Genomic DNA, 12,839 nt, shown 5'->3' with positions numbered 1-12,839 from the left:
ATCTCTAAAAAAGCTTCTTCAAAGCCATTGACAGCCAAAAGCAATACTCTCCCTGTGAGATCCAATTCCTACTCTCCTGCTCTGAGGCAGACAAGAACAAAATCAGAATTCATAACAAACAAACTAGACCGGACATGTAAAATAAAATAAAAAAAAAAACAGGATAAAAAAAAAACAGGCAAGGAAGAACAAGGAAGCAAAAAACAGAATGTAGTACAATCAGACCAGACATGAAACATCAATGACTGGCAAAATAACATTGGAAAGACAGGGTTTAAATACACAGGCTACAAACAAAGAACAGCTGAAAAGAATGACAGGAAGGGAAGCCAAATGAGGGGCAGAACTAATAAAAAAAGGAAGTAAAGCAAAGACATGAGACAGGCTTGCCAGGGGAACTGCAACACTGGTGTAGGGGAAGTGTGACATTAACTGTAACATCCAAGAAAAACATAAACCTAAATGGTTTTTTTCCACCTTTCTTGTATGTATTTCTGGTTTGTCAGATAAGGAGCAGAGGAGGAAGAGGGGGCAGAGGGAGCAACAGAAAGAGAGTCAGCGGCTGTGGAGGAAGAGGCAGCTCCACAAGGCAGAGTGAGTTTCACAATCAAAAGGATAAGCACTGTTGGGTTGCTCAGTCAGAAGTAAAAGTGTTTCAAATTGTGATACCAAATTACATTCCTTTAATCATGGCCTATGCTGACTGAGGTCTCTCTAAATGTTCTGTGTCATCTGAAGTGCTGAAAATGGAGAGAGCTCAGAAAGCTGCTGAAGAAGAAGAGGAGAAAAATGTCAAGGCCAAAGCCAAGAAAGGGAAACTAGCCGAGGAAGACTTTGAGCTCTAGAATGAGCTGGGGGTCCAGATGATCAAGTTCATGGTCAAAGTGTTGTTTGGCTTTTGACCTGTCTGAAACAGTAAGACAGATGAATGAATATTCAACATGAAAAGTACATATTCTAATTTTCTGACTGCATCTAAATGGAATTGTTCTTTTTATTACTGTTTTAGTAATGCCTGTCGTGTGATTTCTGTATCCTGCATTTCCTGGCTCTGTTTACATTTACAGCATTTAGCTGTTGCTTTTCTAAAAGCTTTTTCCAAAGCAAGTCAGAATTTTGACTGAACACAACTTGAACAACTGAGGGTTAAGGACCTTGCTCAGGGGCCCAACAGTGGCAACTTGGTAGTGGTGGGGCTTGAAGTGACAATATATTGATTATAAGTCCTTAACCACTGAGCTACCAGTCATCTCTGGTCATTGCTGTTGCTCTAAACTTCATCCTTGTCTTTTACAAGGTCAGTACATACAGGTTTGTGTGTGTATGCATGTGTATCATTTTCACTGTATTTATTTATTTGTCACAGTTAGAATTATAGACTACTTCCAAAGGCATATTTGTGAAAATGAATTGCACTTTAGAGTGGTAAACAGGATGACTCATCTCTTCCTTTGCTGTCTCTTTCTCAGGTGTCCAGTAGTCCCCCAAGTGGGGAGAGGTTTGAAGGATCAAGGCATGTGGGATCTTGGATATTTGAGGGTTTTGGTGAATAGGCAGAAAAATTGAGAAGAATGATAAAGAAGGTCCCATCTATTACTTCTTGGAGGAGAGCAGGGGTAATATGGAGCCAGTACTGGCTTTCCTCTGCATCATCGGATACAACTGTCTCAATGTTGGCAGGACACAAAGTGCTCACACTGCATGAGTACAATGGATTATTGATTAATAATAACCTTAATAATATTTTACAACTTTACATTTATTTCGTATCTTCAAATTTACCATGAAAAGACAAGTTTGTGAAAAGAAAGGTTGCTGTCATATGTATGCAGTGTTTGTTCTATTTCAGTGTGCAAAGAAAGTGCATGTGCACCTTTGCTGAACCTGCATACAAAGCTCAGTGTCATCCCATCTATATGTATGTAGTGAGCTGAAAGAAAGCTGTTTGTACCAATACAATTAGATAATAACAAGCTCTTAACCTTAATGGCATTTGTTTGCTGGCAGGTGCTAGAGAAGTCAATCAAAAAATCAATCAAAATTTATTACAACAGATGCCACAAAGAAGCTTTAAAAATGTCCAAGTCCAAGCTTCCAGTGAGCAAGCCAAGCGCAACAGTGGCAAGGAAAAACTCCATGAACCATGAGGAAGAAACCTTGAGAGGAACCAAGACTCAAGGTGGGGTGGGGGGCATCCTCCTCTGGCCGACAACGGTCACCACAATAATAGCAATCTTAAGAGAAAAATAAATTAAAAATGAAAAAATAAGCAGTTAACGTTTAGTCCAATTTTCTAGAGGTCCTAGTCTTGTCTTGATAGTGTGCATGTGTCCGAAACCCATCCCGCAAGAGAACGCCCATTAAGGGCAATGGAGAAGTAGCTGGCTGGGGTGGAGGTGCGGTAGACTACAGCAGGGGACTACAGGGGGTGGGTGGGAGTAGCCATGTCAGCTGAGACAGGTTAAGGCTCAGTAACATCATGACATTAAAGGTAGGTGTACCTCGGCAGAAAGAGACACTAGATTATTAGGCATATCCACGTATGAGGGTGTGTAAATTAAGGAACTATAATGTGCAAAGATGGACTCCGGCAGATCTAGCTATGGCAGTATAGCTAAAAGGATAGAGCCAGAAGAAAACACAGGCATGAGGGTACCCTGAAACATCAACACTCTGCCATTTCAGTCAACAAACTTAAGTGACAAAAGAGAGGTGACAGCATCATAACATTTCAGTTTACCATAATTCTTAATGCCCATGGACCCCCCCAGATCTATACCTTTACCTAAGATTGAAAGTAGTTAATAAAATGTTTGATTGTACAGATAGGTTTTCAGCCTAGCCTTAAACATTGAGACTGTGTCTGAGTCTTGAACATTTACAGGAAGGTTATTCCATAGTCTGGGAGCATTATAGGAATATTCTCTGCCCCCTGTGCTACATTTTCTTATTCATGGTACTAGTAAAGAGCCTGCACCTTTGATCTAAGCAGACATGGTAGTTCGTAATGCACTAAGAGTTCTCCAAGTTACTGTGGGGTAAGACCATTCAGTGCTTTGAAGGTTATTAGAATTATTTTATAATCAATATGAACTTTTCCTGGGAGCCAATGTAAAGTAGGTAAGATAGGAGTGATGTGATCAAATTTTCTAGTTCTAGTAAGAACTCAGGCTGCTGCATTTTGAACTAGCTGGAGCTTGTTTAGGCACTTAATGGTACAGCCAGATAGTAAGGCATTACAGTAGTCCAATCTTGAAGTAATAAATGCATGGACTACCTTTTCTGCATCATGTGAGGAGAGCATGTTCCTAATCATTGAAATATTACTAAGGTGGAGAAAGGCAGTCCTAGAAATATTATTTACATGTGCATCAAACGAGAGACTGGGATCCATAATAACTCCAAGCTCTTTAGATGTTAGAGAAGATGTGCTTGAGAGACCACTGAGCTTCATTGTGTAATTAGAGTGTGAGGACCTAGCTATCTCTGGGGACCAAGATTAAGTGAAAGTTCCTCAACATCCATTCTCTGACGTCCTTTCTGCATTCGTCAATAATATTAAGCTGATATATGTCCTCTGGTTTTGCTGAGACATATAACTGAGTATTATCAGCATAGCAGTGGAAACTAGCACAGTGTTTATGTATAATGTAAAGTATGGAGATGTCTGTGGTAGAGAGAGGATAGCGGAGCTCCTGGGAATGGACTTGGCATCTCCGGGCAATGTCCATGCAATGACATCAGAAAAAGGCTAAACCCAATACCTCAGTTTTAAACTGGTACACAATAACACTACACTCATATGCAACCACATATCACACACACACACACACATCATTAAGTGCTATATTAAAGCTATGCTTTTTTTTTTACCTCCACTGACATCAAGTATCAGATCTGGAAGTTTTCACAGACAAGGTGAGTCTTTGCATTTGCGTGTTTCTGGTATAGTTTCCAAATGCTCACCTTGGCTAAATCCTCCTAAGACGATCTTCTACATGGTAAGGTATTTGTTCATGTCTCTGCTGGGTCACTACAACTTCTTCTTCGCCTATCACCTGCTAGACGTCGCCATGGATGTTAAAAGTCTGCGAAGTGAATTTTGAGTGAGTGAGTGAGTGTGTGTTTAAATGCATTTTGTATAAGTGTTTTAAATTCATCTAATTTAATCTGTTCCCTGTAAATACTCCCTAGCTAAGAATTAATCCTTCTCCTGGAGATCTGTGTAGCTACAATATAACTTTTTATATCTTTTATGTGCAAGTTTATTTCCATCATTACTACTTAAAACTATCATTTTTTCCTGCTCAGATGATGGGATTACAGCCTATGTTCAACTCTGTAAGTAGTGTTATTTGTTATTTTCATAGCTGCTGATTTGAAATTCTTAATTGTTGCAGATCTCTGCTATATACTGAAGCAGAGGTATGCTGGTGACAATGAAGGACACAGGGTCATAAACCCCTATACCACAGAGTCCAGCACCCTAGAGTAAACTTGCCCAAAGGGAGCAGTGGTGTGGTAGATCAGTGGTTAAAGTACTCAGAAGGTCGCTGGTTCAAACCCCACCACTGATGAGTTGCCACTGTTGGGGCCCCTGAGCAATCAGCTGAATATTATCAAGTGGAATAGAATCATTCAGTGGTTAAGCTAAATGCCAGAAATGTGAAGCCTGGCTTGGAGGTTTGCATGTTTGCCTCTCAGCACCAGGGTCTTGAGTTTGAGTCCCTATCTGGGTGGAGTTTCCATGTTCTCCTTATGTCTGTATGGGTTTCCTCTGGGGCTTCTGGTTTTCTCCCACAGTCCTAATTGATTGGTGTTCTGTCCTGGTCTTAACCTCCTCCTCCCCTTTTCCCGCACCTGGTGCAGTTCCCGCAGTGAGCTGTGGTTTCTGATTGAGAGTACGCTGTGTGCAAATTGGCTGCCACTTCTCATCAGGTGTGTGAGTGTGTGAAAGCTGATATCTGTCTATAAAGTGTCCTTGAGATTGAGAAAGGTTCTATATAAATGTAACTACTAATAGTAAACCCCAGGTTCATTATCTAATCACTGAACTGCCAACACTTTTAGAGAAGTGAGTTTCCGTTCAGTAATTTTGTATATGTGCATGTTCAGGACATCCCCTATTCAGTTATGGTCCCTGGTGGAATGATATTCACTCTTTCTGCTCTTTACCAACAGGTTCTTCCTGATGTATTTAATTAATAAAGATGAAAGAGAGCATACTGGATAGGTTGGTGCCTTTTTGTTCTCTGTTTTCCTAAAAAAAAAAAAAAATCTGGAGTCCCTTCTTAATTCTCTATTCTTTTCCTGTCTACCCAAGTAGGAATCATATGTGTGAAAAATGTACCAGGAGCAGTGCTGGGTCTTCCAGTAGTCCAGCCAACTACTTCCAAAAGCAATACAAGGCTCAGCTCAGCTCATTTCTGGTGTGGGTGTGGGTGTGGGTGTGTGTATCTTCATCTGTATTTAAGGGCATTGGCGGGGGGGGGGATAATAACATGAGTAAGGAGAGAAATGAGACTGACGTATAAGAAACATGTTTTGATGTCTTGATGGTGTTTGGGTAATGTTACCACACTTACTGCAGCACATGCTCACAAAAGTAACCTTTTATTTACTTGTGTAAATCAGTTCAAATAAGAGAAAGATATAATAATATGCAATGTGCATGTGAAAGAGGGAGAGAATAAAGAGTATGGTTTGTATAAACAGCCTTTATTTTGTGGTATTAATCCTCTGAATGATTGAATCAGGCCAAAATTAACTTTCAAGCTTTCTTCCTCTCAGTCTTCTTTGTGTTTCTGTTGATCTTAAAACCTCACAGTGCATAATACTGAATCAACTACAATAATGACAAGTACAGTGATACTGCTTTATTGATAGTCAGTATTGATCTTTTTAGTATACCCAGTAAGTAGACTTGAAGACTATTTTTAGTGTAATATAAAAAGTTTTTGTCTGTAATTATTTATATATGTGTGCATACACATATACATGCCAGAGCCATATCACTGCATAATCTGTCTTCTGACACGGAAGACATTTTGACATATTTTAAGGTAGGCTGTTAATCTAGGTGACATATGAAAGTGTGCCAAAATTAAGCACTAAAATGAACATTTTATCCTCAGAAAGAAGCAACAAAACTACTAAAGGCCTCTTGCACTATGGCCAGAATTAAACTTGTCTTTTCAGTATGATGTGGTAGATTTGATCACATCTGGCCTCACTGTGGGGTGGGTGTGTACAATCTGTGTTGAGGGATCCTGGCCACACTGAGTCTGCTATAAAAATCTATTGGCTCTCAGTTGTGTGGACACATTTCAAGCAATGCAAATGTTACTTACCTCCACTGACATGATTTCATCTGATAGGTTCCACTAAATAGGACAACGCTGATTGTGAGCTCTGCTCAAGAAAGGGTGTATCGATCCAGTCCCATATCTGACCATATCTGCCAGGTGTCATGTGAACAATCAGTCTGACTTTAGCTGATTGCCAAAGTGGCATTTTTGTTTATTGAATCACATTAAAATAGCAAGTGTAACCACAGCCAGGTTGTGTATGAGCCAAGTTCATATATCCTACTATCCTGTCTTTTGTTTCATATTTTTGGTGGTGATGTATGAGCTTAAAATCACTGCTAAAAGTCACAGAAACTTTGTATGAATGTTAAACTATTGTGTACACTACGGAACAGACTAATTAGCAAGGTGAGGATGTTCCCTGTGTTTCCTATACTAGTTTAGAAATGCTTTTATGACAATGAAGTTACACTGTACCATGTAAGCCACATGACCTTTCATTTCCCACACTGCACTAGTGTTTTGGCAATATCTCCCATTTTTAATTGCCTTTCCTTCTGGAGTAAACCTCCTTCTTATGGGCTTATTGTTGAAACTCTAAACAAAAAGACAACAAAACACACTTCTGGTGTCCTATGTTTTTAGGTATTCATTAATGTTAAATATTCATTGTGTGCTTGCAAATAATGTAATTACAAAGTGTCAACTTTAAAATTTAGAGTTTTGGTGGCTAAAAATAAGGATTTTATCCACATTTTTCTATTTTGGAACCTGTCTAGTATATCTATTTCAAACCAGTAGTGTTGATTTTTTTTAAGTTGATGAAATTAAATCACAATTATAGACTGATTAATCATGATTAATCATGAAGATTAAAAATATTAATGTTAAAATACTAATATATTATTAAAATACTAGTATTGTACTTGTATTTTTGGGAGGGAGATGTGTTGTATTGAAGGAATGCATGATTAACTGGTTAGTGGAATGTTTTTTTTATGTTTATTTATTTATTTTTACTTAAATATAATATCTCAGCTTAGTTGAATAAGATTACTTGAAACAGTGAACTTGTGTCTGGTTTAACCAGGTGCTCAGGCAGACTAGGTGGTTGACATCTTCTGTATAATGTGGTCTCACATGGCACTGCTGAGACAGGTGTAGCCACGTACCTTTGGGTAATATGGGCCATCTTACCATGGGCACGTTTTTGTATTGACCACCACGATTGAGAACATGCCTCTGCTGACACTGGGCTCTGCCCAGAGGTGCAACTGCTTGGGGCCCCAGGCCGGTGGGGGGGCTCCCGAGGGTTGACAAACTTTAAACGACAGCAGTGGCAATATTACACCTGAATTCCCGACTCCATTCACTCCCACTGCAAGTAGCGTGTATGATTGTTTAATATTGACAACAAATTGTCAACAACGAAAGCCAAACAAAAAACATGGAGTTTTTTTTTAATAACAGACAAGACAAGAAAAAAGAGGAAGAGGAGAAATAAAGCATGACGGTGGTGAGTGGAGTAGACAATAACAATAAAATCTAATGCTAAATAGCATTATAACTAAGTTAACTAAGTGCTGCTAGTTAACGAAGTGCTACTGTGTTAGTTAATTAAATGTTAAATTAGGCGCTGCTAGTCTAGCCTGTGGGGGAGAAACACTTGAATAAAATAACTTCCACTAGATTTACATTATTTATTTTTGTTTACTTTGATGTTTAATATTAGTTAACCTAGCTAGATTAGCAGAGCATTCTAAAATGTCTCTGCTGGCCATGAGGTGAGTCAGAGTCGGAACACCAGCAGTGAATTAGCCTAGCAGGCTCAACAATCCGATTCGGGGAGGAGCTGAGGGCTGTTTGCGAAGTCCATTGTAGTAAAAGTTCGCGAAGACTTATCCTCATACAGTAGAGAAAAGTAAATGTCAAACGGAAGTGCAAAACAGTTCAAAGTCAACACAAAAGAAATCTAGCTCAATCCACCTCCCGATTACTACGGTTTATTCAGTTTAAATGAGTTTCACGCGAGGCAGTTCAGTGCCTCCAAACTAGAAGAGAGTGACCTGTGAAGCACAGATGTACAATATCCTCATACATAGTACTCATTGAAGGAGCTGGAAATGGAAATTTGCACAAATGTACTGTGTCTGTGTTTGTAACCACACCCCCCGGGATTGCACACACGTATAGAGGGGTTAATGTTAAGGTCTTGTATGTCTATTTAAACCCCTGTCCGTGTGTGCTCCCTTTGTTGGTCATTGTCGCTACTTTGTGTTTACATCATTTTATATGTACTTCGTTGTAGCAGTAATATGGATTTGTGTTTGTCCCTTATACGTATTCAATGTTTAGTGTTAATTATTTATTTATGTTCTCCGTAGATGTTATATGTGAGTGCCACTGTTGTTGTCCACAAGGGGGTCTGTGCATCCTGCTCCGCACCCATCGGCACTCGGGCCACCAATGTTACAGTCAAAACATTCATATACCCTTTGTGTCCGGGTTATTTGTGGCTAAGCTTCACTTTAGACCTGTAAAACACAATTTTCGTGTATGAAAAAGAAAAGATTGGCGCGATGTCTCGCGGATCCTCAGGTCTACGTATACTACAATAAGCATCAGGCGGGGAATGGACTTCCAGGGTTTGCAGGAACCTTGACCATGTATGGGTCAAGGCTCGGTGGTATATTCAAAGGACTATGTATGATGGCTGTACCCATTATTAAAAGAGGCATATCTATAGCAAAGCTCATATAAAAACTGCAGGAAAAGGAATTGTGACGTGGTGAGTAACATCATAACGCATGCGCAAGAAGGATCAGGACTAGCCGCGATTACCTACAAGAACACTAGACGTCCTCCAGGAAGGCGTGCTGTATCCGTAAATAAGAAAAATAAATAAATAAATTAAATAAATGTTTTTAAAAAAAAAAAAGCAAGATCGCGGATTTCAGATGTTACTGACAATTCTCTGATCGAATTTTACGTAGCGGGAAATGGAGATGATTATCTGGACTTGAATATCACCGTTTTGCATATACCTTGCTAGTGATGCTAAGGTCGGCGTAATAAACTATCCTATAGCGTCTCTGTTTTCACAAGTGGATGTTATGTTGGGTGACCTCATCAGCCAAGCGAGTAACACGTACCCCTACAGAGCCGTCATTGAATGTATTTTGAATTATAGTAGGGACACCCTGGAAACACAGTTTTCTGCCGGATTGTTTTACAGAGACACGTCAGGACATGGAGGCGACGGACCCGACAGGGCGTAACCTCAGACTCAGGACCAGAGCCACTTTCAGTACTGAAAGTAAAACCTTTGACTTGATCGGTCACATACATTCTGACATATATTTTCAGGATAAACTTTTACTGAATGGCGTTGATATGAAAATTAAAATGGTAAGGAGTAAAGATGAGTTTTGTCTAATGACAGAAGGAGCCGGGGATTACGTTCTAAAAATACTCCCTGTTTGTGAAAAAAGTGACCGTTTCACCAGCTGTGAAATTAGGTCACGCACAGGCCCTTTTAAGCACCACCGCCAAATACTCCATCGACAAAGTTTGCATGAAAACCTTCAGTTTACCATCCGGGAGTCGTGTGTGCACCCAAGAAAACCTCTTCCTTGGACCGCTCCCTAAAACTCATTATCGGGATGGTTGACAATGAGGCTTACAGCGGATCCTACCATAAAAATACTTTTAATTTTAGACACTACGACACAGAGTTTATCGCTCTCTGTCGACGGAACACAGCATCCTGCAAAACCTTAACCCAATTTTCAGTCCGGGAACGTGGTCCGTGAATATTATTCATTAATTCTATCTTCAGGAAAACATCTTAAAGATCAGGCTATGTCCATCAATTGGCAATACGCTTGCTGGATATACCCTTATAGCTTTTAATCTTTCCCCACATGATGATTGCGGGCAGCATTTGTCGTTAATAAAGGAGTAAAGACACACTCCTGAGGACCATAAATCTCGTTGTCTACGCCAATTTTGACAGTATTTTGGAAATTAACAATCGCCGCAACATACTCATCGATTATCCCTAAAATAAATAACATGGATACCAGAGAGCTCACGAATGTAATGAAAAGCTGTCGTGATCTGGAGAGGATCTTTTGCGATGTGGTTCCGTGCGACCAGCTGCCCAGGGTTAAGATGAGACGATTCCCTGCCCTGTACATAGTGAAACCTCACCCCAGTCACATGCATGGGGAGCACTGGTTAGCCCTGCATCTCAACAGCGATACCTCAGAAGAATTTTTCGATTCATACGGAAACCCACCAAACTACGAACTTTTCCCTCATTTTATTTATTCATTTGTTTAAAAAAAAACTGTAAACAAATAAAACAACTCTAAACAAGTTCAGAGTTTTGATTCTGTTTGTTGCGGGCAACGTTGTGTATTTTTTGTGTGTGTGTCAAAGGGCTAAAGGACGATCTTTTAATCAGATTGTATCGATGTATACCGATTATTTAAAATTAAACGATCAAGCGGTAGTATCTTATGTGAAAAACATGTATCCTAGAATAAATAAGAACGGTACCTTTAATTGCATGCAATGCGCCAATACAGCTAATTTACAGATGTGTGTGTGTGTGTGTGTGTGTGTGTGTGTGTGTGTGTGTGTGTGTGTGTGTGTGTGTGCGCGCGTGTGTATGTGTGTGTGTGCGCGTGTGTATGTGTGTGTGTTAAATAACAGACTCGTGATACGTAAATTTGTAATTACATTGTATTATTTAATATAGATTTTCATTACAATAATATTCATTAATGTGTTTACGTATTTAATCAAATTTCAACCAAGCGGAAAGGGATTTAGAAACAGAAGGTCTGAGAATAGAAGAAGAATCGGCGCTATTGGGTGACGAGGGAGTAGCGGGTGAAACAACCGGTGAATACAATAATTTAGATTTTTTAATGTCTGACAGTTTTCGACGAACACCATCATTAGGAATGGTTGAATACAGAATATTTAGTTTGGCTACGGCATGCAGCACTTCGTACCACCCTAAAGGTCGCCGGTCATCAGATATCTTTTGGGTCGCGGTTGTTTTTAATCAAGTCCAACATGTGTGATCACTTTAATGGTTATTCCTTTGAAAATAAACAATCCTTCATCGTTCCACAATGCTACATCACTGGATTTTGCGATTTTGTCCATGATGTAGAAAGCATTTTTTCTACTTCTCGTAGGGACATTACCTATAACCTATTTAGCGATTTCATCTTCAATCATTCTTCGTTTTCCCCCGGTCAATGGCTTATTTTCAGGTTCGGCGGGCAGGGATAGGGTCATTTGAGCCATTTCTTCTTCTCCGCTTTTAACTATATTTAAAAATCTTTTCAACGCAGATACGTAAAGTTTAGCCTTTTCATAAGGGTCCAAGGTAGACCTGGTTAAAATGTGTCTCATCATTTTGTCTAGGTCGTTTTCCACGGTCTGTCTTAAATTTGTTTTATCGGACGCAATGTTTTTAGGTTTTTCCATCCGCCGACGCCTTGCGTAATATAACTTTCCTCTGCCGGAGGAATGACTTATAATGGGTATTCAGCATCGTTAGATTTGACTTTAGTCGTGTAGACCTTTTTTTTTTTCAATATTTTAAAGCTTTCTTCTTAGGAATGTACACCACAGGGGTCTCCCAGGAAAACGTGTTTGACCTAAGACGAAGGTCTTCTGGCGTTTGAGCTTTCAGATTCTGTACAATATACAATACACTCAGGTGCCTGTGATGAGTATATTTTGTAAAAGCCTTTTCTAATTCTTCGTTCTTACTGGCGTTATTCATCAAATCTTCTAGAATTAGAAGGTTAGTCTTACTTAGGGAAAACAGTTCATCATCACACAAAGATTTTGGTATTCCCTGAACAAAATTTATGTTTATTTTTGTTCATCAGCTCATCATACAGAGGTTGCCAACACGTATAACACCATACAATGTTATCAGGAACTTTAGACAAGGTCTCATTACAATTTTCAAGTAATGTTTTAATGAAAAAAGATTTTCCGCTATTGCTAGGACCACAAAAGATACATTAAAATGGTACTTGCATTCTAGTTACAGACATTTTACAATAACACTAAAAATACAGATCCTATATACAATCAGATTCTTAATACCCGTACGGCAGAGTCCTGAAATCGGGCAACAAAACATGTTTGTCATAAACAATCCTGAATCTTTTCATTTGTGATTTGTTTTTCAAGAGAAAGCCCTTTTTATCTCTCATGATTTGATTGTGGGTGGTCGTAAGTACTCTAGTCTGATCATTGTTTTTCACACATTCGTCAACCAGTTCTGTCAGAGATTTCAGGTTTACGAATTTAGCATTTGAATAGTTTAAAGTGATACCCTTGGCTTTCGTTGTTGTTTGACCTTTGAGAGTCCTATACCTGTATGTTTTAGGTCCTAAACTGACAAATTCTACAATCTTGTCATCACAGTCCAACTCACTTGTAAGAACCCCCAGGTAATCACCTAAAGGCAGTATCCAATCACCTTGATGACTT

At 39.3% G+C, this 12,839-nt stretch overlaps 1 long non-coding RNA gene across 1 annotated transcript; it reads left to right on the top strand.

Annotated features, from left to right (window-relative positions):
• The first annotated feature begins 407 nt into the window (after positions 1-407).
• LOC145658603 (uncharacterized) lies at positions 408-2,390 on the top strand. The gene is made up of 3 exons (XR_014124240.1): positions 408-594; positions 739-1,297; positions 1,470-2,390. It is a non-coding gene; the product is annotated as an uncharacterized LOC145658603 (long non-coding RNA).
• Positions 2,391-12,839: the final 10,449 nt, after the last annotated feature.

Source organism: Electrophorus electricus, chromosome 6, assembly GCF_041902795.1.
Source record: "Electrophorus electricus isolate QZ-2024a chromosome 6, ASM4190279v1, whole genome shotgun sequence".
NCBI lineage: Eukaryota > Metazoa > Chordata > Actinopteri > Gymnotiformes > Gymnotidae > Electrophorus > Electrophorus electricus.
Note: the sequence above shows the minus strand (reverse complement) of the source record. Positions and strands in the feature narration are given on the sequence as shown.